General features: G+C 41.4%; 1 protein-coding gene across 4 annotated transcripts in view; it reads right to left on the bottom strand.

The window, feature by feature from the left end:
* CLSTN2 (calsyntenin 2) overlaps nt 1-26,297 on the bottom strand; it is a 713,200-nt gene that overhangs the window by 190,966 nt on the left and 495,937 nt on the right. The gene's annotated exons all lie outside the window — the stretch shown is intronic.

Here is a 26,297-nt window from a genome sequence, read left to right as displayed (position 1 = left end):
GGAGAGAGGCTTTACTCCTGTGTTATCCACATACATAGCAAATTATCAAGCCATTATGACATAAGATTTCCCAAATCTGAGGTAAGAGTCTTAATTTATTTGATCCCCTCTTGGATTCTAATGAAGGAAACATTAAATTCACAGTGCAAGAGGGCTATAAATTAGTAAAATATTGCTTGAGAGAAGTTTATGGCGCCTCTGATAAACTAGGTGAGTTATAAGGTGGAAGAAGAACTCACTATAAGCAGAGGAAATACATGCACACAACTTCAGTTACTGTTAGGCCCTATTTTAGGGTCTTTTTATTTTTTAAATATGTGAAATACATGGTTAGGCTAACACTAATTCCCATAAAACAATTTACCTGAGTGCTGAAAAAGCACCATGGTAAATATCATCTGGAAAATAAAGATGGTGGGGGGCGGGGGAGAGGAGGAACAGCATCCTCCCAGCCATATTTAAATATACTTATAAGACAAAGAGATTGAGAAACAGCATGAAGCAAATGTGTTTGGGCACATTTTATAAATCCCAACAGTGGGATATCAGACAAAAGATGCAAAACTGCACACAGTTTTCATTATGTCACAGCCAGTCTAAGGCAGGTGTTTTCTCCCCCAAGTAAAAAACACCAATCAACTCTCACACTGAAAGGTTTCCATCACTTATCATAGTTGGCAATTTCCTATCCAGGGAAACATGTTTCCTTATAAGTGAGATGCATGTTGCTGTTGTTCCCCAAAACCTCTCTCCCTCTCCCCCTTTGACACCCCCCCCACTGCACTCACAAGATTATTAATTGAGGGGGGGAATACTTTTTAAAAAAAATCTAAACTTTAATGCACGAGTTCTCATTCTGGTCAGTGTAGACCTGATGAAGGAGAAAATGAGTAATCTGTGTCATTCAGCTGTGACTGCTTTATAGTCTCTGTGTATGTGTACGTGTGTGTGTGCACGTTTAAAAAAATACTTCTTTATTAGAACCTCTCATTCCCATCAGCCAGAGCAGATTGAAAACTAATGGCGAGGTCCAACTACTAAGTTAATGCTGGCAGTGAACAAAATTATTTCAGAGTAGTCAAGTACATTTCTCTGTAATCTGATTCAATGGGCTTAGAAAGAGACACATTATTTCTATTCAGCCCAAGTAAGAACACAGTGGCATAAATATGAAATACTGTAAGAAATCAGGCTCCTAGAAGAAAGAACCAAATCTTCATTTCAGCTACCCAGCCCATTCCTTGTATTTACTGTTTTGAAATTTTCTGCTACTAAAATTGTTTTGGGAAAAAGCTTCATAAGGTTATAAAAAGTACAATAGGGACCTAAATAATGTATGCAAGTTGCATTTCAGCCAGTTATTTTATGCATTGCTTATGATCAGCCACTCCAATTCAATTCTTTTCCTCACAGTCATTATTTTGATCTTTGTCTGACTCCAGACAAAGGAGTGGCAGATCTGGAAAAGTATGTATTGGCAGGAGAGAAGAATGAGCTGACAAGTCAGACACCATGTGGAAAAAACAAAACAAAACAAAACCAAAACCAACCCAGCATACAGGTGTGACTGTGCAATCTATCAAACAGAATCTGTGAGAGTCAGCAAGTCTAGCGGCATTTTTTTCTATATTCTTTTTCTGGCCCCTTTTCTCTATTTTGAACCAGAATTTAAGATGTGCCTCACTTTTGAAAGAATCACTAACACTTACCAACAGGAAGTGAGACAGGGTAGGTCAGTGTGATTGTCCTCTCACCCAGAACAGAGAGTATTATGTCCATGCTATTGAAATGCTCCTTCTCAATGGGAAAGAGAGTTCCTTACACATTCCTAGATTCAGTTCCCCATGTGACAGCATATGCTTTTCTGGCAGAGTATCAAACCAGCATTCATGCATATAGATTTTGGCATTAGTTCTAGTCTTTTAATCTCAGATCCTAGGGAAAGATTTGACAGCTACCATGACACAAACAATGACACATGTGGGCACATGTGGGTTGCAAAACTCAGCAGCAGTGCTGTTTATGTATTACACACAAAAATGCCTTGAACATTAAGGTTACAAGTCAAGCGTGCAAAAGGTAGGAAATGCCAATATTAAGGTTGCTCATGAAGGGAACATTGAGAACACAGGAGATCCTGTTTCCCTGCTCTCAGTTTTGGCCCCTGGAAGGCAGGAACAGCAATCACACAGGAAGTCTCCTTGCAGCTGTGGGATAAGAACTTGGTCATTAAAAACAGAGTATTCAGAGAATTTAGCTGCCAAACTCTACCAAGTCTCTTGAGCATGTGGTTAATTTTGGATGGATTTTCGCAAGGACAGGAAAAGGGACATCACTTACATGACAGCAATGCACCACAAAGGCCATAGTACTATTTACTAAAGAGAATGACACTTATGTTGTGACTATATGGCACACCCTAATGTTGGGATAGACACCCACGCAGCTTGCATACCAGCCCAACCTAGGAAGTCATACTGGTTCTGGAGTAATGTACACTTCAGAGCATAGTACAGTGGTGCCCAAATTTTTCCTGTTGATCCCAACCCAGGCAAGTAATGGAATCTGTATGCACCCCCCTCTCCATTACTGAACAGATGGCTCAGCAGAGGAACTTGAGCTGAAGGTGGAGCTGGGGTTAGAGGCAGAGCTGGGCTGGGGGCAGAGTGGAGGTGTGGCTGGGGGCAGAGCTGGGCTTGGGGGCAAGGGGCGGGCTGTGTGGCACTCCCTCCCCACTACCCCATGGGGATTGGCCTGGGCCCCGACGTGCACCCCCTCCCCGAATGTTCCTCCATGTCCCCCTAGGGGAGCAGCCCTAGAGTTTGGAGATCACTAGGATGTAATTGAGGAAATGCCCTTGGAACATTTGCTTCCAAATCAAAAAAGTTACTTAATAGTTCTCATGTACATTTTAAATATTAGAGTTAAAAGAAAGCCCAAACACCAGATGTTAATTAACCAGTTTAAACTACATATGTGACAGGGATAAATGGTGCAGGAAAAACCCCATCTAGGGAGAAACTTTTTTCCAATTCTTTTGATTTGGAAAGGCTCTGAATCACTAAAGAAATACTGTGCAAACAGAAAAAGAAATATGAGTCAATTGATCTTTAATTTTCTGGTACTTAAAAAGCTTTGACAAAGTTGCTTTACATTTAAATGAAAAGTCAAATATTGAAAAAGTAAGGCAGAAAACAGGGTAAGAACAAAAAAAGGCTTCAGGCATACTAAATACAGAAACACAATGAAAACAATTACCAGAATTGTTTGCCTACTTTTCCCCTCTCGAGACCAAAATACAGCACTTATAAAAAATTCAGGGACAGATCCTGAGCTAGGTGTAAATCAGCATCGCTCCCAATGAAGTCAATGAAGCTACGCCAAATGACACTAGGTGATGCTCTGTCCTTCTTAGTGGAAACCTTTCACCTTTACAGGATTATCATCTACTGGATGTGCTTGTTTTGCATGCAGGCTGTGTAGTACATTTAAAAAACACACATTTGATTTTAAAAGCACATAAAAGTAACTGCCCTAATAAAGCAAGGTTTTTTCCTGACTCTTCTCTGAGAGATTGATAAAACAGCTTTAAATTCTAATTCAATAAATATTTGAGCAGGAATAATGGAAATGAGCCACATGTAAATAGTAATGGAACATTGCTGCAAGGCAGCCTGCACTAAAAAGAACAGTTAAGTCAAATCAGATTGGTATTTGTTCATCTTCAGCTGTTTGGCTCCAGAGAACCTGTTATTTAGGCTGCTTATGTTAGCTACACAATATTTTCCTTCAGCACTGAAAACTGAAAATAAACGTGAAATATTGTTTCTGGTCTTTCTCCTCTTCACTCCTAGTCTTTTTCAAGGTTAGACTGTTAGATGCAGTCTGTAGCAAAATCTAACCAGTGAGAGATTCATCAGAGAAACCATACAAGCGAATGCAAAAGCATAAATAAAGTGTGTTACGTGAAGATGTAACATTTAATAATAATTCTGTAATCAACAGTGACCAGTGGCTTTTCGAAGGGCCATATATGTATTTGATTGACAAAGGAAGTTAGGATGGTTTCTTATAAGTGTGATATCAAGAAGCTTTATAAAGCTGTAATGATGGCATAAATAATCTTCTTATCCACTTTACATCAGCTTCTCCTCCTAGCCATGAGTTGCTTCAGACTTGCACCAAAAAATCTTGAGATTCCACAAGCATATTTCTTATAGGATGACATAGAAACTGAAATTTCAGACATTACACCCTAAAAAAACCAAACCAAACCAAACCCTCCTCCCAGAAAATCAGGGGCTACATCCTCAGCTGGTGTAGAGTGTGGCTATGTTCATTTATACTAAGGATTTGGTCCCATATTCATAAAGTTCTTGGGCAAATATCCCCCACCCCTTTCCCCAGTAAATACCCAAGGCATTCAGCTAGTTTTAGAGAGTCCTTCCCCTTATGCGTCTCAACAAAAGTGAGAGGTAATATGATGCAATGGATAAAGTATTGGAGTAAAAGTCAGGAGACCTGGCATTTATTCCTGGCTCTGCCACTGATCTGCTGAGTTTCCTTAGGCAAGTTTTATCAGTCTCTCTGCGCCTCTGTTTCCCTCTCACCCTTTACAGTACTTAGCACAATGGGACTCAGACCTCATGAGGCACCTTCAGGCACTAAGGGAATATAAAATCATAAATGTATCCAGATAAAATCAATCATACTGAAAAAAGATGGCTTCAGCTGTCCCTTTGGATATAGTTTACAGCTAGATATATTTGATGATACAATTTTAATTTTAGCTAAAATATTGTCAGGTTTATAATAGGCCTGATTTAGTATATTTCACTTTGGAATGTAAGCATTCACGAGATTACTTCTCAATTCCCAACCGTGCTGTGCAGAGTGAGGGGGAAATAATCTGCCATTGTGGTTGTAGAGTTCTTTTTGTTTGTTTTTTAATCGTTCGGGCAGAATTTATACCTACAGGAAGATACTTTTAGTTAAATTGGACATGTACAGTACAAAGTTTCTCTTTAATGTTTCATTTTGACAGCACATTTATCTAGGATCATTTGGATCCAAATGGCATTTTAAACCTGCGTGCCAACTTCAGATGTAACTGGTTTTGTATTAACCATTATTAAAATATCCACATACAATGCCACAAAGGGAGCTAAGTAGCTGAATAAGTAGCTTTTACATGGGCAGACCGAATTCTTATCAAATATAAGCCAAAAGTGAAAATGAGTTTGTTGGTCTCAGCACAGTTCATGGTGGGCATTTCGTCACACCATGTTGGTCTCTCTTCAGGACAGACACAGAGTAAAATGGCAAGAGCACTGTATTTAAGGATTGAAGTGCTTTGTTAGGAATGCTGGGAGAGAGAAATACTTGCAGAAGGTCTGCCCACACTATGCTGGGTTTCGGCTAGCGCCATAAGGCCTAACATCACCAAAGGCACCCATGCTTCTTAAAGAAATTATTTTCATCATTGGCATTGTGGCTGGTGGCAGCAAAATCTTAACAGTAAAATATTTAGATTAGAAACCTAAAATGGTGTGTTGATAAATTAAGTTGGGATTTTTAAAAAGGATCCTAAGTGAGATAGGTGCCTAGTTCGATGGGACAGCTGAATTCTTAGGTTAGTTGGAAGATCCCAGCCTTTGTACACATAGGAATCTGTAATGCTACTGCCTAAATGCCTCCCACAGAAAGTGTTGACATTTAAAATGACAGTACCTTATAAAATAGGGAAAAGCAAACTTGTTCTGACTAATTTCATAGTCACAAACAATCGGCGCTCAAAAAATTGACCAAACTGTATGTCGTATTCAGATTCTGCACTGGAGAAACTGTTAACAAGGAGCAGAATGAAAAGCATTTAAGACAGAAAAAGGAGCAAAAAGGCAAGAGAGAAAAATTTGAATGTAAAAGCAAATGCAGTACATTATGATACTATGCTGCATAAAGCAGTGGTTACACATACCCCAGGGCAGCGGTCCCCAACGCGGTGCCCAGGGGCGGCTCCAGGCCCCAGCATGCCAAGCGCATGCTTGGGGCGGCAAGCCGCGGGGGGCGCTCTGCCAGCGCCGCGAGGGCAGCAGGCAGGCTGCCTCCGGCGGTTTGCCTGCGGAGGGTCCGCTGGTCCCGTGGCTTCGGTGGACCTCCCGCAGGCAAACTGCTGGAGGCAGCCTGCCTGTCGTGCTTGGGGTGGCAAAATCCCTAGAGCCGCCCCTGGCGGTGCCCGCGGGTGCCATGGTACCCACGGGGGCATCTAAATGCGCCTGCGTCCTGGCCGGCAGTGGAGCATCTGCCGAAATGCTGCCGAAATTCTGCGGCATTTCGGTGGATGCTCGACCGTCGCCACGGTCCTTCGTCTGGCGCCCGCCAGACTAAAAGATTGGGGACCGCTGCCCGAGAGGATACGCAGAGGTCTTCCAGGGGGTACATGAACTCATCTAGATATTTGCCTAGTTTTACTACAGGCTACATAGCAAAGTCAGTACAAACTAAAATTTCAAAGACAATGACTTGTTTATACTGCTCTATATATTATACACTGAAATGTAAGTACAATATTTATATTCCAATTGATATATTTTTTAATTATATGGCAAAAATGAGAAAATAAGCAATTTTTCAGTAATAGTATGGTTGTGACACTTTTGTATTTTTATGTCTGATTTTGTAAACAAGTAGTTTTTAAGTGAGGTGTAATTTGGGGATATGCAAGACAAGTCAGATCCTGAAAGGGATATTTTGTCTGGAAAGGTTGAGAGCCACAGGCATAGAGGACACCCACTTATGCTGGATTGCCTTTCTAGGGTTTTTCTATCCTTAATGGAAAATGTAAGCTTCTATTTAAGGTGTTAGAACATAAGAACAAAAGAACAGTCATACTGGATCAGACCAGTGGTCCATCTAACCCAATAACATTTCCTTATTTACTTTCTCCACACCATTCACAATTTTATAAATTGGGAGAAGTCCAGTAGTTAATTTTGACTATGTTTTCCCCCTCAGAAACCTCAAACTTGACAAGCTTCACTCATCCCTAGTACACAACAGTGTACTCATGAGTGAGTGAGGTTCTTTGGCCTACAATGTGTAGAAGGTCAGAGTAGATGATCATGATGGTCCCTTCTGACCTTAAAGTCTATGAGTCTAAATGTTAAGAAAACAGATCAAATTTAACATATGTCCCTCCTGCCTCTCTAAAATGTTGGAACATAATTTTAAACAACATATTTGCACGTGGAAAATCTTATGAAAAAAAATCACCATCTTCAATGAGAAAAGAAAATGTTTTCTGGGGGAAAGGAAGAATTTCATTTCATAATCCCGTTTAAATACTTAGACTCAAGATACCATGCTTCCTTGGTCACTGAAGGCACTTGAGCCTCACAATGCCTACAAGGCAACTGTTATTGCACCAAAATCCTTGATCTCATTAGTGTGATCCAGTTAGTGAACACAGATGTTACAAGGAATCTACTCAAGACATCAAAAGCAGATTTCTTAAATCCAGTATAATAAAGAAAATACATTTCTAAATTCATAACAGAGTAACTTTGGTAGTACATAGTAGGGTTGGATGTTCTAAAGCGCACAGCATTGGCCTAATTCTGCTCTTACTGCAGTCAATGGGAGCAGAGATAGACATAGACTGCATGCTTATGAAAATCCCATCTGTAATGGGCTATTCTACTCTGGCCTAACTAGATCTTCAAAGAGGAAGAGTGGAGATGTACTTAAGGAAAGTCAGCAAGGATAACTTTAATGACAGACAAATCTCAAGAAAATGGAAGCTAAATTAAATGACCAAAACATTGATATGTCGTTGGCATCCAAACCTTCTGAGAGCCTTCCTCATGTCTGCATACCTGGCTCTTTCCTACCCTTTGACACCTGCCCAAGAGGCCTGGCTTTCCTCATACCTTTACATGCCTGCTAAATATTCCAGGGGGACATATAGTACTGTATATTCCCTATGGTAGCAGCAAATTCTCTTGTGGAGTTGACTAAAGGCCATATAGCCCTCTTCCTTCTTGCAGGAGTATCTCATCTTTGGAAGGGATTTTACCTTCTACAGGGAGCTGACCTGACTTCAGAGACTTTCTTGCTAGGCCATATGACTCATCCATTTTGCCCCCCCCCCCCTCCTCCCAGATCTCTTATATTAGTCATACTCCAAAATTCACTGAGCACTTTTGAAACCCTGGATCACATGAAAGTGGATGGCTCTGGAGCAGCCAAGGCATGTTGTAAACTATGGAAAAATGACTAAAGGTGCCACACATTTGAAAAGTACAACAGACTGGCTGTCAAACCAGCATCTGGGTCCTGCCACTAAATCCTGATCTGTGAAAAGACCCAAAGGAATTTGTAGAACCCTGAGGGGAAGGGAGCTAGGAGCTGTTTGGTGATGATGGAGAACTTAACAGAAACCTGAGAAAAAATTTGGTTGAACAAAGGTTCTACAGAGTTCTAATTATTCTGCCTGAACTGGTTTGCCTAACCTGCGACCATTGAAAAGAGTGAAATTCCCTGTAAAACCATTATCCACAAACTGTATAGAATTTCTAAATGAACACAAATGCAATAACAAAGAGCCAGAAGCTGCTGTAAGTTGCCAGAAAAGTCTATTGACTTCAAAGGACTTTATAATTTCAGTGAAACACCCACAGTAACAATTCCCTCCACTGCCAGCAGGTCAAATTTCCCCTGAAAATGTACACCCTTGAAAAAGTAAATTCAAAATATGTACTCAATACATTCACACACAATGACACCATTCAGAAGGTAGCATAGGACCATATGGACAATGTGATTTGGGGGGTAGACTCAGGATCTCATTACTGCTTAGGCTAATAGAGTGCTGGTGATGCATTTGTTCTCCCAAGGGAGAGAGTATATGTAAATAACCTTGTGTTTAGAGACAACCCTTCTCCACACTCTTACCCTGACAATGAAGCATGAACTCGTGTAGATTGACCTTGAAGGCTGCCCCTCCTGTTTGCTTATCCAGGCATGGATATAACTAAAAATTTGAAATGTGTACATATGCTGAATGTTCCACAGCCATAAGCCAAAATATTCATATCGGCTAGCGTCCTCATTCCATATTTAGGAACCTTAAGAAAAGTGGCCTGATTTTCATAAGTGCTGAGCAACAAATCCCATTAGAGTCAATTAATGTTTCAGTTGCCTATCAGTTTTGGAAAACAGGTTATTTTTATTTAGGTGCTTTGCTAAATATTTAGGAGCCTAACTTTAGCCATCCAAATTTAAACATTTTGGCCATAATCTCTCAGTATTTGATATTACTCAACTTTATAATGACTAACATACTAAAAGCAGACAGATACACCCTAGCTATCCAGCAATGTGTTAATAAAAAAGGTTAATGAAGAAGGTAAAACCTTAAAGTCAGTATGTAATCAGAAATATTGATGTCATAAAATTAAGAACGATATCCACAAGAAAAGAGGCTGTGCTTGGATGAATTTATTGACAATATGCAGCATTTCCTTAGATATCTGGGATTAAGACTGCGTCTAGAATAGAACTTTTTTTCCCTAAGGAAAGGTTATTTGCAATTTTGGATTTAATATTTGAGGTCTGTTTGTACAACACTATAATAAAGTTAGATAGTGTAATTGATCAATCTGTTCCCTTGAAACTAATCCTATCTCCTGTCTCACCTGTACAGATTTGGTATTAGTATGTGATAAATAAAATAATTAAGGTGATTACTCTAGATTTGAGATTCATCCTCCACATACATTTGTGATTGATTTACTACATTACAGAGACAAGCAGCTCAGTATTGGAAAAAGGGTGCACGCTACCTCCCTTATTATAGAGCAGTTGATGAGAATTCCTGAATGAGTAGCAGTCTCAGAGATCTTTCACTGTTCACCTAGCCATCTGGATGGATAGAAAATACACAATGGGGGAAAAGGAGAGGAGACAGAAATTCAGCTAAACGTTCCCATTCAAAAATAAAAATATTGGAGGAAAGGATACAAGTTTTTCTTTCACTGAATGTTAGAAAACCCCTGGGGGATTTTAAACAAAATGTTTCAGTTATGTGATATTGTAGTGCAACATATGAGATAAATGTGTTTTCATGATCACCCATGGTGTGAAAAAACTATGTTCAATATCACATGTCAAGAGTGCAATTGTAAAAAGAATGTTAGCAATAAAAATTAGCATGTTGGGGGCCAGGCAGGCCGTGCATGTCTGTCATAGGGTAACCACCTACACCAAGCACCCTTTTCTGGTTGCTGGCCCACACCTTCCCAAAAAAGTACAATCCTGACTTTGCTTTTTTATTTTCTCCATCAGAGTGATTAGATACAGAATTGATTTTAAAATTGTTTCTTTTTCCTGTTGAAAAACTGTTATTCCCAAGCCAAAATAAAAAATTTGAATTTTGCAATTTTAATGTTTTTGACGTAAAACATTTTAAAAAGCAATTTTATAGAATTACACAGAAAAATGGAATCTGAAGGATGCGAAATTGCATGAAATACACTTTTTTTTGTGAAAAACGTCAGAAAAAAACATTTTCATCTGTTTTACACAGCTCTTCTGAATAGCATAATTAAAGATAATGAAGCTCTGCAGTACAGAATCAATTGATCAAAAAACGAGTAAAAGAATAAATATTTTTTTAACCTTCTCGCTGAGAAAGGAAACTCTTACTGGTCAAAAGATGACCCAATAAGAGATGTGCCAGAAATGGTTTTCGCATCCTGCACAAATTTTTGAGACTAAAAAAAAAAAAAAAGGTGTGTGTGCACCCACATGTATAATGCAGCGGTTAGGCATTCACCGAGTATATTGAAGACCCAGGTTTAAGTTCCTGCTCCAAATCATGCAGTGCAGGGACTTGAACTCTCTCGTTGGTCTAATGGATATTTAACTATTTATACAACATGGACAAGCTCAAACAGGATAAACAGAGATAGAGACTCACTCTTCAGCCTTGTGGTTAGGGTACTCACTTGGGATATGGGAGCCCCAGATTCAAATCCCTTCTCTGCTTGATTCAGGCTAGGGATTTGAACCTGTATCTCTGAGATCCCATGTGAATGCCTAGCTATTAGGCTATTGTGGAGTGGGTGTCTCCACACCATCCATTCCATCCTGGATCTGAGAACCCTTCCCCACAAAAGTTTTGTTGAAACTGGCCCTTTCTGGCAAAAAGTCTTGGTTTTGACAAATCAGCATTTAAAAATGAAAACATGTTTTGTCAAAATAAATAAATAAATCACCACCTGATCCACACCGAGCAGATACATTCCAGAAATGAGATCAAAGTAAGACATGGTACAGGAGCTGTGGCATGAGGCATTACAAAGCACTGATTTAGTGGGACTGAAGAACTGCCTGCAAGAAAAAAAAATTCCCACAAAAGTTTTCACATTGTCTTTTCTGGATTTTAACATGAAAGCCTAAAGGCAGACTTTATACTTGCTCAAACATGCCTCCCTGGAATGAAGGCATTGGAACAACCATTGCTTTTCCAGCAAATCTCTCTGTTTGATAGGCTCGTGAGACATTTTCTGACAGTATCTTCTTGGAGAAATTATTGGATAACCTTAAAGCATTCTGACCTATACAATCAAAACTGTAGTATTGTTAAAAACAAGCGTTTAGTTTTATGCTTAATAATTCTTGGAAAAAATCAAGCAGAATCCATAATACTGTATCAAACACATATTCCTGCCTCTATATGTAGAGTTATGTCATTTTATATATAATTTAAAAATATTAATTGTATATTTTAGAACATTAGGACATAAGAATGGCCATACTAGGTCAGACCAAAGGTCCATCTAGCCCAGTATCCTGTCTTCCGACAGTGGCCAATGCCAGTTGCCCCAGAGGGAATGAATGGAACAGGTAATCATCAAGTGATCCATCACCTGTTGCTCGTTCCCAGCTTCTGGCAAACAGAAGCTAGGGATTTTGTACATTTCTGGCTTTAGTCTTCCAATTTTAAGATCTCTGGCATTTCTTTAACCCAAGACCAGTTCCCTAAATTCATGTTATTACATAATGAGCACACAAATCATACCTGCTCCACTGACTTACATATACTTTAATAATTCTCCTGCCCTTATTGGCTAGTTACATAACCTTATGTTTTGTATTCATAGTATCTGAAGCTGCAGGATATATGGAAATAAACTGGCACCTGGAAGATGCTGTTTTCTTATTCGACATCTGCTTTCACTGTGAACTGCAGTACAACAAAGAATTTGGAGTGGTTTTATTCTTATATGCCACAGGGCATAGAGTCAACATTGATGGAGTAACACCTTTTGCTTTATGCGCTGTGAACTACTTCACATTGTTTTGCCTTCCTCCTCTTGTCTGAGTCTGCTCATGGTATATTCATCTTTGTGTTTTCAGGAGGAGGACCAAGTTTTATCAATTGACCAGGGAGCCACTTTTCTGATGATTTTCTGTTGTTACTTCCTCTTTACTTATTCTACTCACCCCTTCACTCTCCCACCCCAAAGGGAGAGCTGACAATTGTGCTATTGAGGAGATGTGAAGTATCGGATTGAGTTAGCAACATGCAAGGCGTACAAAATGAAGGAAGTTTAAAAAAGATAGAAAAAGTTTCTCTCACTTTTGTGGTATATATTTTTTCTGCTATTTTTATCTTCTGCACCCTGCTGAATGATTCAACATCAGTTTGGCAGGTCTATAGATCTTTCTGTTCCCTGCTTTTGTGGACCCTGGACCCTGCCACAGAACTCCAATATCCTGTTCACAAGTCCATTCCTATTCAGCAAAGCACTTAGGCATATGTTTAACTTTCAGCATGTGCTAAAATCCTAATAACTGATGGAGCTAAATGGTCCATTCTGTTTAAGTGCTGTTGTTAATAGACACCTAAGTGCCAGGCTGAATAAGTTTCAATGGTACAGACTAACATGGCTATCAGCAAAAAAAAACGAGGAATCTTTGTGGCACCTTAGAGACTAACAAATTTATTTGAGCATAAGCTTTCATGGGCTAGAACCCATTTCATAAGATGTATGAAGTAAAAAATACAGGAGCAGGTATAAATACATGAATGGATGGGGTTGCTTTACCAAGTGTTAGGTCAGTCTAACGAGATAAATCAATTAACAGCAGGATACCAAGAGAGGAAAAATAACTTTTGAAGTGGTAAGAGAGTGGCTCATTACAGACAGACGACAAGAAGGTGTGAGTAACAGTAGGGAGAAATTAGTACTCTGTCCACATATCTATTCAAGGGACACCATCATAGGACCTAACCACATCAGCTACACCATCCAGAGCTCGTTCACCTGCACATCTACCAATGTGATATATGCCATCATGTGCCAGCAATGCCCCTCTGCCATGTACATTGGCCAAACAGGACAGTCTCTACGCAAAAGAATAAATGGACACAAATCTGACATCAGGAATCATAACATTCAAAAAACCAGTAGGAGAGCACTTCAATCTCTCTGGTTACTCAATAACAGACCTCAAAGTGGCAATTCTTCAGCAAAAAAACTTCAAAAACAGACTCCAACGTGAAGCTGCAGAACTGGAATTAATTTGCAAACTAGACACCATCAGATTAGGCCTGAATAAAGACTAGAAGTGGTTGGGTCATTACAAAACCTAAACTTAATTTCCCCAGTACTAATTTCTCCCTACTGTTACTCACATCTTCTTGTCAATGGTCTGTAATAATTTTTTTTTTGGCTGAATAAGGCTGGCCTGTAGTGAAGGTTTAAATGCTTTGGTGAACTGGGGCCCAAATGAAGATAGGTACTTGATGTAAATGATTATCTTCTTCACTCATAAGTGAAACTCTGCTATGTATCCAAAGCCTAAGACACTATAGCAGTTTATTTTTATTAAGGTCCAAATTTGTTGGTCAAGATATAGTCAAGGTCCAGACTCCAAAGAAAATAATAATAATAATAATAATAATAATATAAATAACAATAATTATAATCATAAGTAAATAAAAAGGTTTCAGAGTCTGCTCAAACGTATCTGTCGGTCCAAGTTTGGCCTGTCATCTGCCTATTGAGTATCACTGTGCTATCGGGTGTGTATCACTAATAAAATCAGCACTGACATGGACCAGACACCACTGCAGTGTGCCCCTATTCAGACCTGAAACCAAGGAAAGCTAAGAACTCCAGATAGTTAGACCAGTCGTATTACAACACTCTTAGCCAATGTGCCCAAAAAGGAAGATTATGCATAGTTACAACGAGGAGTCTGGTGGCACCTTAAAGACTAACAGATTTATTTGATCATAAGCTTGCATGAGTAAAAAACCCACTTCTTCAGATGCATGTCCATGCATGTCCAAGAAGTGGGTTTTTTTACCCACGAAAGCTTATGCCCAAATAAATCTGTTAGTCTTTAAGGCACCACCGGACTCCTCCTTGTTTTTGTGGCTACAGACTAACATGGCTACCTCTCTGATACTATGTATAGTTAAATTGACCTGTGATCGAAGGAACATGAAATATATTCCTTTAACTCTTTACATGCTAAAACCACACAGCAGACAAATCAGAAAGAGACTTGCCAGAATGATTGGATAGTAATAAAATCCGTTCAAAATCTTCCCAAACCATGGTTGATCTGGGAGGAGTGAAGGGGTCAATTAATCTGGATTACCCAACATCCCAAAAGACTGTCATCACAAATTCCTTTCTGGCCTTATGTTTGAAACTGAATTCAAAATCAACCCCAGTATTTGTTTCTACACATATTTAGTAAAAGGTCCACATTTGTATTTAGACGTGAATACAAAGAGCAGGCTATACATTTGCACTCCTTTGTTAATGGGCTATCAAAATCCACAGGATATTAAACACTTTTACAGTGTAATCCAACAGTTTATTGTACTTTAAGGGATCAATAAATCTCTTGAAGAGAGGCAGCTTCTGCCTGCACTGAAACCTCAGAAAAAAGAACAAGGTCATAGCTCAAGTTGGTCTTTTGTCTCCCATGATAGTGAAGCATTTTGTTGCATTAATCTTCAAATCATTTCTTATTTTTAGGGGTGTCAGTGGGGTGCCTGTTGACACAGGGATGCACAGAGAAATGGAGAAAGCACCAGTGTCAGTGGCTGTGATGAGTATGTGTTTGAATAAGTGCTGTGTCCAAGGAACAAATAAAGCCTGTGCCCTTAAATCATAAAATGACCAGTGACACTGATCATCCTTTCTATGCAACAGGTGGGTGGCGTCGGCATCTCTTAAGAAGCACAATACAGGCTTTAATAGCTTGGCTCCTACTTATCTTAGAAACTTGTCCTGTGTCTTAACATCCCCTTTAACTATAAGACCAAACTAGTCATGAACTTATGCTTATTCAAAGAGGATGTTTGTGATCAGATTTTGAAGGAGCAGCATAGCTAGGCAACATTTGTTCTTAGCAGCAGAGGACCAAGATTACTCTGACTGTTCTCTGAGACCTCAGAGTGTTGTATCCAGGTTAAATGATTGTGGCGGGGGTGGAGGGGGGGGGATTCACTAAGGTGCAACAGCATTGCTGTTCTCTTCTCCAGATGCTGAATGCTGAAAACACACAGTACATAATTTGAAAGGGTAGACTTCTTTATTTTGGTGGGTTGCAGCTATTTTGTGAAGAGGATTTACTTGCCTGTAAGATTGGTTCTAATGGAAAATAATAAGAAAAGGATGCTTTTCCCCACAGGAAAAAGATGACAGTTATTACCATGGTACATGCTGTACTTTTGTGCTTCATGCCTACATCTTAGAGAAGCAGGACACCCTGTAGCGAGCAGATTCATACTTACATAAATAGACATTCTTTCCTGCCCCATTTTTATATATACCGGAGAGTCACAGTGCTAAATGTCAGGCTGTCAGGCTTACTGTACATAGCTGGAGCCCTTAGTGTGTCAGTTTGTTGCCATCTGTCTGCTTTTGATTTTCAACCCTGCACCTGGTTTTGATGGGTGCACGTTAGGTCTGTTTATGTCAACAATCTGTTTGTTAGCTGAGATTTGCATGGAACAAGACCCAGACATCCTACTTTCATGTATTCCCTTTAATCTACATACCCATCAATCTGTTATGCTGTGAGGCTGCTCACACACCATGCTTTTGCAACTGCCAGTCGGCTTTTTATCCCTCTCTCGCTGTCTTTCTCACATACACACACAGAGACTTAATTTACCAGTCTCTTCCAGAATTAGGAGGTTACTTACCAGTAACTGAAGGTTCTTCGAGATGTGTGATCCCTATCTGTATTCCATGGAGGTGTATGCATGCACACCATGCATCGAGAGCCAGAGATTTTTCAAGTAGCAGTGTCCGTTGGTCTATGCATGTGCCCTTGGTGTGCCCTGTGCTTTCATCCGAGGTGATAAAGGGTGGGGCGGATCCCTTGGCTGGTACACAGTCTCTTTTTTCTGCCCCCTCAAGGATCGCATTGGTAGAGTGGTAGATTGCTAGAGTGACTCTGTCTGGCCCCAATGAGTGAAGAATACCTAGCAGCTTATGCTGAATGCCTTGGATCTGCTCCAGGGGAATGTGAAGCTCACCTGGCACTCTATGCAGGAGACCATGGAATTGGTACTAGTCATCAGGAGATGGGGACGGGGATGTCGAAGTCACAGCTACATCAGGAGATGATGACAGGAATCTCTCCTCTTCTGGCAGTACTGTCAGAGCTGAACTAAATTGCTCATCTTCCATTACAGGTTCCGAAGGAGCACAAAACGGTAAAAAAGGTGAAGCCTCCCTGACAGAATGGACAGGTTCTGAGGGAGGGTATTGGGGCCAGGATTCCCAACAGGGCCAGTAGGACAGATCCAGAGGGTGCTGAAGAGGGCCCCAGGGCGCAAGAAACCAGGGGCTGTGCGGCAGCTGGAGTGGAGGATATTGTCAAGACGTAGAAGGCCTCCATTGGTATTTGTGGTAGTGGGAAGGGATGCATGGTACCTTACCCTCATCCAAGCCCTCCAAAGACGAATCCTGGGAGACCAGTTCCATCAGCAGTACCACTGGAGCTGGTGGAAGCATATACACTGCCAGAATGGGGGTGAGGAGTGTCTCAGATGTGTCATGTCTGGTGCTGGAGATGATATCTCCCTGGAAATAGAGGACCCCAGAAGACATGGGGACCTTGACTTTCCCAGGGCAAACACTTCCTGAGGATCTGGCACTTTTCCCAGCTTCCCTAGAGTCAAGAGCATTTTCTCAGTCCCTGGAACTGGAGCAATGGTCTTCCCTGGAATGTATGGCTCTGTGGATCTAAGGGATGCCGATGTTGACTGTCCATGCAGGCCCGCATTCGGTATCGGTGGATCCGTCGCTTTATGCAGCTTCTTTTCATGTCTGTGCACTTTAGGGTGCATTCTATCCCCATGACTGGAACACATGGAAGGAGTCTCTCCCTTCTTAGACTTATAGGAAGACTTACTGAGATGCTTATGTGTGTGCTTCCTTACCTCCCGACTAGGCCCTCGCACGGGATCCATAGTGGTGGTACCATCAGTGCTGGCCTCGGACTCCATAGTTGGAAGAACACTCCTGGCAGCCTCAGCCAATGTACACAGGGGGTTGCCTGGCCAGGGTCTGAATGACGTAGAGAGCCTGGCCTTCCCGGGTACGACTTGGGAAGGACTGCCAAACACTGCACCTGGCTGAAATGTGCACTTCTAGCAATCAGTAGAGGCAATGATGAAACAAGGAGGAATGTGGACAGAAGGCACAGATTTTAAAGCCTGGGGTTTTTGGTATAGCCCAGTACCTGCATGTACCTGCACGCCACGGGGGTGGCATGTTCACAGGGAACAAAACTCCCCAAAAGCGAAGCCCAATCCTACTCCTAAAACTAGCAAACTACTAAAAACTACTGTAAAAACAATAAAAAGAGTAAAACTAACAATGTGCAATTGTTTATTTTTTAAAGTGTGTCACATGCAAATGGATGCTAATAGTTCTGACCTGGACCATGCAGAGATGAGAAGAAACTGGAGATGTGGTTGGTCTGCCCTGACCTTTACCACCTCAGATGAAACCATGAGGCGAGCCAAGGACACATGTGTGGCCCAACTTGAAAAATCTCCAACTCTGGACATGTGGTGTGAACCCTCAGTGAAATATAGATAGGGATCATCACTCAAAGAAGAAATTATGGTTCAAGTTGTCACTACTGAGAAAGGAGTATCCAATAGAGTGACAGAGGGCAATTGAACACTGTCTTGCTTTGCAGATCCTGAGCACCATACAGGCATTGCAGGTAAAAACATTGCACCAGACTGCAAACTGCTTTTTCATCTTAGTGAGCTGAAGATTAATCTTTTCCAGTCAGTTGGACTTGCGAATAACTGCTCACCACTCTAAGGGTTCACAATCTGGCACTTGGACTTTTCATATTCATTTACTATGTTAAAGCGCATTAGGGAACTTTTAGTACTCACCAGAAGGGTCTCCATGAACCAATTAATGGGCAACACAGTAGTGCACTTTAGAAATCACACCCCCATGGTGCACATTGATGCACCCTGTAGACATGCCCTTACACAAGAACAGGAAGTTTTTGGTCATGCCCTGCAATATTTATTTTCCATTCTGTCTCACACTGCCCATTTCATCATGAGCCAACCCTATAATATTCTGCATGTATATGTACAGTTTAATTTGAATTCCCTATTCATCTACAGCTCTTTTGGGTTTGGGTTTTTTTTGGGGGGGGGGTGGGGGGTAAATTGTATCAAAAAGCAAAACTAAAACCTCTTTGTACATAAAGAAACCAGGTTTTGTGAAGACATATTACACCCTGACTTCATTTAGTGTTAGAGTATTATCCACAATAAATGACATCAATAAAAAAACGTGAAGGTCGTGGTTTGCCAGTGAGTAAATAAAGCAAACAACTCCCTGATTTAATTTAGAAAAAAATATCTAGACGGGACAATAAATTCCAGATATGAAGCAATGAGCAAAAAGCAAGATGTATTTTCTTACTACTGGGATTCCTTTCAGCAATATGAGGCAGGTTCAAGTTTTTAGGTCCCTTGTCCATAAAGATTAATGTGGCTGAATTCCATCTTCTCTTCAGAATCATAATGGAATGGGGAAAATATTGTTAGATTTTTACTAACCCCAGCAAATGTTATAGAGACAGATCTCATAAACTTGGGTGGCAACTTTCCCACTATCACTTCATCAAAGTATGTCTTAAATCGTTCAGGAATAAGATCTCTTTTCACTTACTAAAATATTTCTTTGAACATTTGGACTCCATCTTTACATTTTTAAACACCCAAACTGAACATGCTGAAAGCAAGATTTATCTTGCAAATCTAATCTTTGTCTAAAAAGGCCCATGTTTCTAAGAAATTTCTCTGTGTCTATTCGCTTAATCATGGTAAAGCTGGGATTTATGGAACTTTTTCACATGAACAATATTGAATTAAAATAAGATTGGCCTTGTTAGGAATCAAAAATTTAACCAAAAGAGACAAGATAAACTATATCAGCAAAGCAGTAGATGCTATGAAAGACTGTCACTATGGCACTTATAATGAACAAAATTCAGAGACTTCTCCAGTTTGAATGCCCCTGACATCATGTGTTACTTCCTGAACAAATCAGACAGCAATGGAGTAGAGTATTTTACAAGAGCCTTCAAAGAAATAGAAAAATTCTGGCTTGTTTTTGTTTTTGGGCTAGACAATAATTCTTGCTCTGTGGGAGTAATACAATATTCCCAACTCATGCCAATAAAATCTTAATTCTACACCATGTGTTCTCATTCTCGCATGTTATGGTCACGATTCTCCAGTTTTTGCAACAGTTATATGCAGCTGTAACAATGGAATTATATTGGCCTAAAACTGAAGAGAATGGGGAATCAGCCCCTACTTTGAACCCTTCTCCGATCAGAAATGAATTATGAGAACTGTAGCAGGTTAAAAACAGTGGTCTTCTGATAAAAGCAGTTCCTTTAACATTTACCTTGGCTTTGGGTCCCATACCACAATTTTAACCACTTTCCCCCCTTTGTACAGTATTTTACTACTACTGAACTAGAATATCATCAACATGTAGGACCCTTGACTTCAATAAAGCTCCATGGTGGCACAGGGGGCCCACCTGACCTGAGTCATTTGCTGGATCAGAGCCTTAGATAATAACACACCATTTCTACACTTTTCACTTTTCCTACTCCAACCCCCCTCCGCTGATATTTTAAGATGCCAGTTCAGATTAAAATAACTCTATGGAGTCCAAACCTGCTCCCAGTGAAGTAAACTGGAGCAGGATTAAGCCAAAAGGGAGGAAAATCTTGAAAGTATCTTGGAAAGTTAAAGGCAGAATTCACTATGTCGTCCCGCATAGATAATATTACATAGAACTTGATTACTATTATCAGAGTTTAGATACTGTAGTGGTGGACATGATAGACAGACATACAGACAGACCCAATTAATAACCTGAGAAATTGAGTGGGGGCAGCATTTGTCTTCTTCTGGTAAAAACAGTCTAACAGAGAGGAAAGCTTTTATAATTAATACTTTGAAGGTTAAAATAGAGAAGACAGGCACCATACATAAAATATAGCCTGAGGAAGACAAATTATACAGACAAAAAGCACATCAAAAACTATTTCAATACAAAAAAAGAAGAAGAAATAATTCTTTTCATGCTTTAAGAGTTTCCATGACACTGGAAGTTCTAGCAAAGTAAAAAGGCTGTATACAACTGCAGCATAGCATTTATTTTCTAAATCTAAACAAGTGAGCTGTACTCAGTATTGGTCTGCTGGTGATAAATTAAGGTTAGAAATATAATAAAAGTAATTTTTCATGTTGGAGTGGCAGCACTAGATACATTTAAGGCCAGAAAGTCTGGAATGATTACGTTACCTGTAGAGCAAGTTTTTTTGTGAATGCTGACTGCTGAGAAAACTTAGAGGATTTAGAGCATATTATGCCATAAAACAGTGGTTCTCAAACCGTTTTTTTTGGGAACCACTTGAAATTTGTTGAGGTTCTCAGCGGACTACTTAATGATCTTTCCAAATGTTGTTTGTATCATTAGCTAACTATTGTAAAGCGCTTTGGATAAAAGCGCTATATAAAAAAAATCCTTAATTATAATTAATGTTTTTCTGTTCTACAAATAAAAACACACAACTCATATTTTAATATCAGTAGTCTTACCTTTCTAATGCGATGGATATGCCCTCTGTCCCCCGCCACAGCAGCCTCTGAGCTGGGGCTGGGAAGGAGGGGGGTCTCTCCCCTGCCACAGCAGCCACAGAGCTGAGGCTGAGAAGGAGAGGGGTCTCTCCCTGGCAGCTGCAGCCTTAGAGCTGGGGAAAGTCACCTCTTTCTCTGGCCGCCTCAGCCCTGCATGCTCCAAATGCCCCCCACCCCCTCTTCTCACCCCACTGCCCTCTCCCACCTACTCCCTATTCCCCCCGAGGCCACCACCTCACCTTACACGTGCGTCTTCTCCAGGGTCCAGGCACCTAATTAGTGGAGCCATGCCTGCGTGGCTCCACTAATTAGGTGGGTGGCCATTTGTTCTTTTGTGTGCGGCCGCCCAGGCGTGCACCTTAGAGGGAACTATCTGTGTGTGTGGGGCGGGGGGGGACAAAGGGGGCAATTGTCCAGGGCCCAGGCAATTTAAAAGGGCCCAGGGGCTCTCAGCCACCACCACTGCTGCGTTAGCAGTGGTGGTGGCCAGGAACCCCAGGGCCCTTTTAAATTGCCCAGTTGGGCAACAGGGCTCCTACGCGTGCTTGGGGTGGTACCGGTGGCGTTGAAGATGGCCAGGCGTGCATGTGGAAGCCCTGGCCATGCTGGAAGTGTGCGCCCAGCAGCGCAGCTGGCAGCTTGCTGGGCACCAGCAGCGCAGCTGGCAGTAGCTCCCTGGACACCAGCCAGCACAGGTGCAGTACCACTCAAAAACCTCAGCCATCCCTTTCTAGGGGGCCCACTGACTGTTCTGCCCTGGGGCCCAGAATTGCTGTCGGTAGGCCTGCTAAGAGCTACAGTTTTAGACTCTTAACCAACAAGATGTTTAAGCATGCTCCTACATTTGCATATGTGAATAATCCCATTTAAGCTATTTATTTTCAAAGATATAGCATACAGTAACTGGTTTTCCTTCCCTTGAAAATGCACCAGAATATTTAAAAAAATGAACTTGCTGTATTCGTTTGACTCTTTAAATGGAGGGAATATCATTCTATTCCTCCACACAAAATAATTATGGTTTTATAGTTTACAATGGGTTCTCCTAATGTGCCCAGTGTGGTATCTGATATCAATCCATTAAATTCTAAGGTACATAATCCAACCTACTTAACTGTTATGGATTTGACATGCTACACCCTAGACACTAACACTATACAGTAATCATGGGTCTAAAAGCAGCATCAATATTTCCAACTCAGAATGGGCTAAGCATAAAATTATGGTTTGAAGGGGATACCTGCTAACACATGAGGTACTACTCTGTTTATGTTCACCTGCAGTGTATATACTTCCTCTTTCTTTGACAAGAAGGAGAAATCAAGCTAGTCAGGGCACTGTGACAGTCAATGAATAAAAGTAGTTACTTATTTTTATTTCTCTGGGTCCCCCCATATTCAGTACTCTAGACACCTCCCCAGATCCAGAGCTATGTATTTTGGTTCTCTAAATTCCTAATTGCAAATGTCCAATTTAAAAACTCTCCCAAAAGAAAATTCAAGATACTCTAACCAAATTCAATCATCCTACCATCACCTTCTGACCTGCCCAAATGTCTGCTAGGAAAAGAGATGGATCTTGCATACTCCTGAAAGGCTGATAAATCCAAGCTCTAGAGGACCAAGAGGAAAGCATATGAACCCAGAGCTAGAGACTCCTCCAAGAAGTAAGCTCTGTCACCGGCTCTCCTTTGTTTCTGTTGAAGGATTTCCAGTACTAGTGCTTCTACTAATCTCAGTTATGGCAGCATGGGCAGAGGAGAGATGCAGTTCCACTGGGTCCCAAATCATTCAGTGCTTTATGGGGTATACGCAGCACCTTGCACCTCACCCAGAAACTAATTTGAAACCAGTGCAACTCTTGGAGTATTGCTGTTGTGTATGCCCTGTACAATACACCACTCAAGGAGCAGGTGCTTCATTCTGCACTCACTTCTGAGCAGTCCCAATGTACAGCCCATTGAATCACTTGAATCACAGTCTACTCGACTCGAGAATGGCATGAATGATGGTAGCAAGATCCACATTTGAAAGGAAAGGTCACTTTCTTTTGCCTACGGCTGCTATATAATTTTATGAAAGTAGCCATGGATCTAATAAATCCCTAAGTCTGTGAACTTGGGTCACAAATGGTAGGTGCTCTGCCAGCCAGGAATACAGGTACTATCCTCACACACTCTCTTGGTGGTTTTCAAATAAACATCCCTTCAGTCTTGCCTCAATTAAGTCTCAGCCGAATCACCCTAATCTGTTCTCCAAATTTACAAACACACTCAGCTATTTGTGTTACTGCACCAACTGGATAGGATGTGGTGGGAACGTGGAACAAACATTAACAGCATACCGAATATGCTGGAGCCTACATTTTCTCACTCAGGTCTGACATAAAGCCCACTGAAGTTACTTGGACTCTTTCCATTGATTTCAGTGTGTTTTGGATCAGGCCTGATTTCTCCTAATGGTCTCAAATACACACTGAAAAGGAATGAAAAAGAACTGACCCTCCCCCTCTCGCCACAGAGACCTCTGAGCCCTGGTCTACAATATGAGTTTAGGTCAAATTTAGCAGCGTTAGATCAATTTAACCCTGCACCCGTCCACACGACGAAGCCATTTTTGTCGACTTAAAGTGCTCTTAAAATCGATTTCTGTACTCCTCCACAAGGGGATTAGTGCTGAAATCGACCCTACTGGGTCGAATTTGGGGTAGTGTAGATGCAATTCGATGATATGGCCTCTGGGAGCTATCCCAGAGTGCTCCATTGTGACCGCTCTGGACAGCACTCTCAACTCAGATGCACTGGCCAGGTAGACAGGAAAAGCCCAACGAACTTTTGAATTTCATTTCCTGTTTGGCCAGCGTGGCAAGCTGATCAGCACAGGTGACCATGGAGCCCCAGAATCGCAAAAGAGCCCCAGCATGGACCGAACGGGAGGTACTGCATCTGATCAATGTATGGGGAGACTAATCCGTGCTATACGAACTCTGTTCCAAAAGATGAAATGACGGAATATTTGAAAAAATCTCCAAGGGCATGAAGGACAGAGGTTATAACAGGGACCCGCAGTAGAGCCGTGCGAAACTTAAGGAGCCTACCAAAGAACCAGAGAGGCAAACGGCCGCTCTAGGTCAGAGCCCCAGACATGCCGCTTCTATGATGAGCTGCATGCCATTCTAGGAGGTGCTCCTATAAGTACCCCACCCCTGTGCTTCACTCCTCCCCACTCCTCCTGGGCTACCTTGGCAGTTATCTTCCCATTTGTGTGATAAATTAATAAAGAATGCATGAATTTGAAACAACAATGACTTTATTGCCTCTGCAAGTGGAGATCAAAGGGGGGAGGAGAGGGCAGTTGGCTTACAGGGAAGTAGAGTGAACCAACGGGGTGGGTTTTCATCAAGGAGAAACAAACAGAACTTTCACACCATAGCCTGGCCAGTAATGAGACTAGTTTTCAAAGCTTCTCTGATGCACAGCGCGCTCTGCTGTGCTCTTCTAACCACCCTGGTGTCTGGCTGCGTGTAATCAGCAGCCAGGCAATTTGCCTCAACCTCCCATCCCGCCATAAACATCTCCCCCTTACTCTCACAGATATTGTGGAACACACAGCAAGCAGTAATAACGATGGGAAGATTGGTTTTGCTGAGGTCTAACCTAGTCAGTAAACTGCATCAGCGAGCTTTTAAACGTCCAAAGGCACATTCTACCACCATTATGCACTTGCTTAGCCTATAGTTGAACTTCTCACTACTGTCCAGGCTTCATGAGCCATGGGAGCAAGGGGTAGGCTGGGGTAGGTGCGACTAAGCGGTGCTGCCGACTAGGAGAGCAGCCTGAGGCAGAAGCCTCCAGCTGATGATATTCCAGGCAGGACTGAATCTCCATTAGACAAAACTTAAAGAAGAGAATGACCTTGAGTCATTCCCATTTTTGTCCAGGCGCCCCTGACCGACCTCACCGAGGTCGGCCAGGAGCACCCGTGGGATGACGACGATGGTTAGCAGTCGTATTGCACTGTCTGCCATCTGCAAGGCAAGGCAAGGCAAGGGGATTCTGCTGTGTAGCACTGCAGTACCGCATCTGCCAGCAGCACCCAGGAGACATACAGTGACAGTGAGCTGAGTGGGCTCCATGCTTGCCGTGGTATGTCGTCTGCACGGGTAACCCAGGAAAAAAGGTGAGAAACTATTTTTTGCCGTTGCTTTCACGGAGGGAGGGAGGGAGGAAAGGAGGGGGGGCCTGATGATGTGTACCCAGAACCACCCGCAACAATGTTTTTGCCCCATCAGGCATTGGGAGCTCAACCCAGAATTCCAATGGGTGGCAGAGACTGCGGGAACTGTGGGATAGCTACCAGAGTGCAATGCTCCGAAAGTCGATGCTAGCCTCAGTACTGTGGATGCCGACTTAATGCGCTTAGTGGGGACACACACAAGCGACTGTATCAAATCGATTTCTAAAAAATCAACTTCTATTAAATCGACCTAATTTTGTAGTGTAGACATACCCTCTGAGTAAAATAGCAGTTGCACAATTCCAATATTTGGGACATCCCAGTTAGAAATGAATAGAACGACCAAAATCCATCCCCTGCTACTAGTGACCTCTCACACATCCCAATAAAACCTCAGGCTCCATGGTATCAAAAGCAAGTGAGAGATCTAAAAATCTGCACAGACACTTTATCCTCCTCCATTGCTAATAGCAGATAATTTACATTGATATATAATATATATTTGTGCACTAGCAAACTACTGGAGAACGAGAGATGAATTGTGCCAACTATGTCTTCCACTTTTCTTGCTTTCGAAACATAAATAAGCTGAGCAAGTAAAATGTTTGCAGCAGTCCAACATAAATAAAGAGAGGTTTGGTTCTTGTAAAGACAGAGGCTAGAAATGTAAATTAATATCAACACATTTATTTAGGACTGTAGTTCGTCAATAATTAAGCTCCTCAGTTTCTTCTGTCATTCTCTGGGACCACATAAAAACATGCTTTTCCATATAAAGAGCCTGCCACGTGTACGCCAGTGAAGAAATCACTCTTGTG

This window comes from Mauremys mutica, chromosome 9 (genome assembly GCF_020497125.1).
Source record: "Mauremys mutica isolate MM-2020 ecotype Southern chromosome 9, ASM2049712v1, whole genome shotgun sequence".
Lineage (NCBI taxonomy): Eukaryota > Metazoa > Chordata > Testudines > Geoemydidae > Mauremys > Mauremys mutica.
This window is presented reverse-complemented; position numbering and strand designations above follow the sequence as displayed.